The sequence below is a fragment of the Hipposideros armiger genome, unplaced genomic scaffold (genome assembly GCF_001890085.2).
Source record: "Hipposideros armiger isolate ML-2016 unplaced genomic scaffold, ASM189008v1 scaffold_176, whole genome shotgun sequence".
In the NCBI taxonomy this organism is placed as follows: domain Eukaryota; kingdom Metazoa; phylum Chordata; class Mammalia; order Chiroptera; family Hipposideridae; genus Hipposideros; species Hipposideros armiger.
In genome coordinates this window covers 2,271,634-2,274,210 of record NW_017731526.1, presented here as the reverse complement: position 1 = coordinate 2,274,210, position 2,577 = coordinate 2,271,634, and positions in this window count along the sequence as shown.

Genomic DNA, 2,577 nt, shown 5'->3' with positions numbered 1-2,577 from the left:
GACCCCTTCCCCCCTTTATGTACTACAGCAGTGCTCTGTGTTGCCCTCTGTATTAGCTTCTTGTTGCTGCTATATCAAATTATTCCAAATGTAGTCACTTATAACAACACAGTTAGATTACATTTCTGAAGGTCAGAAGTCCAAAATCAACCTCACTGGACTAGAGTCATCAGGGCTGGTTCCTTCTGGAGGCTCTAGTGGAGAAGTCACTTCCTTGCTTTTTTTAGCTTTTAGAGGCCATCTGCATGTCTTAGCTCATGTCTCTAGCCTCCATTTTGAAAGTCAGTAGCATAGCGTTTTCCAGTCTCCCTCTACCCTCTCATTTTCTCACCCTCCTTCCTGTCTCCCTCTTAAAAGGATCCTGGTGATTACATAGAACCCACTAAAATAACCCAGGTTAATGCCCTCATCTCAAAATCTTTAACTTAATCACATCCACAAAATCTGTTTTGTATGTAAGGTAGTATGTCATAGATTCTGGGAATTAGGATATGGACATTATTGGGGGTGGGGGGAACATCTTTCAGTCTACCAAAGACTCTCACAGAATTTACCTCAGTGTATTAATTTGTGTATTTGTATGTCTCCTCCAATAGCATGTGAGCTTACTGAAGGCAGTACTACTAATATAGCTTGCTGATCTTCATATTTCAATGCTGCTCTCAGAGCCTGGCATATAGTAGGACCTCAATAAATTTTAACAGCTTTATTGAAGTGTAATTGATATACAAAGAAAGGCACATGTTGTGTACAATGTCATGAGTTTATCAATATTCACTGGCTGAATAAGATACTAGATGATGTTTGAATAGAGTTATTTGAAAGATGAATAGGATTTTCCCAGGCAGATAAGGGAAGAAGGACATTCCTGGCAAAGAGGTGTTATTCCGCGTGGGTTGGAAGAAGCACTAGTGCTGGATCAGCACTGCTGGAGCATAATGTGTGCTGAGGGATGAAGCTGGGGGTAGTGGTGTGAGATCATGGGCAGAATTTGAATTTTACCCTGAAGACTAGTGGTTCCTGAACCTAGCTGATCATAATTACCTGGATAGCTTTTAAAAATAGAATTTTTCAGGTACTACTTTGGAAATTCACATTCATTAGGTGTAAGTAGGCCTCTAACCTGTTTTTTTAAAAGCTCCTATTGAGGAGCCCTTGCCAAAGGTCATAAAGGAGTCACTGATTCTTAGGCAGGTCAATTTCGGTTACCTTGTGTTACCGTGAACTCAAAAGGTCGGCTTGCCTGTGCTCATCCAAGCCAAAAAAGACATGAGCAGGAGTTTGCAGCAAAGAAAGTAAAGGTTTACTTAAGGAGTTGGCACCAAGCCCAGAGACACAGGTGAGCTAGTGCTCTCAAAAACCTGGCTCTCCAATGGCCTCTAGCCGCCAGGTTATGTAAGGGAAAAATCATTAATCATGGTTACTGAGGGAGTTGGGGTCGTGGGCTCTACTGATAGGTCGGGGGTAAGGCAGGGAGCAATTGATCACAGCTTCAGGTCCTGGTGTCAGTCATGGCATGGTGTTCAGTCTGGTTTCCAAGGGACGCGCGGTCCATGGGGCCATTCTGCTTTCATGAAGCTGGAGCTGAAACATAACTGAGGCCACGGCATCATCTATGTTTGACTAAAACCTTATTCTAATTTGGGGTTTGGTTATTGTATCTTGGTCATGGTTGATAGACCTGAAGCTTTAGTCTTCAGTGGGTTTGATGCTGACCAGAACCTAATGTCCTAAAGGCTTAATGATTAAAAGGACTGGACACACAGTATTTGAACAGGTAGGAGGACATGGGGAAAAGAATGCAAGTGAGCGCTTTCAAGTTCTATCAGGCTAAACAAAGTGAGCTTGGATTAAAGCAAAATGCATGCTGAAGAATGATGTTCATGTGTGGTTACACTTGCATCAGAGGAAGACCACGCTGGAGAACAGATTTAAAGGAAATGAGGCTGGAGGTAAGGGAGTCTATTACAGAAACTGAGGTAAGACATTGTGAGGGCCTGAATTCAAGCACAGGCACTGAAGATGGATGGTATGACTTATTTAGATGTCTGTTATTTAGATATTTAGGTGTCTAGTATGACTTCCAGATTTTTGCCTTGAGTTTGAGAAATGGCATTCAAAAGAAGGCTGGTTTTAGGCAGGGATAGTGAAATAACTTTCGATATATGAGTTTGAGATTGCCCATGGTCTGTCCACCAGAATATATCCAATTCACCAGGTGAATAAATGGGGCTATAGCTCAGAGGGTGATTGCCAAAGGAGGAAGTAGAGATGGTGAATATAGGACAATATTTTTCGAAGCTTAGATGAGAAGGAAAGACAGAGTTTACGTGGTAAGAGCAAGGTGCAGGATGAAGCAGAATATTGTTTTGTTCTGATTTTAAGGATAGTGTGTCAGTGAGGGTTCCACCAGTCAAACATAACTAGTAGGAGATTTTATAATATACATATATATGAACATACAGAGGGTGCCACAAAAAAAATGTATACACATTTTAAGAAAGGAAAAAACTATTTAAATGTAATGCTCAATATATACCAATAACAAAAGATGAATACAAGTCGTGTGCATACATT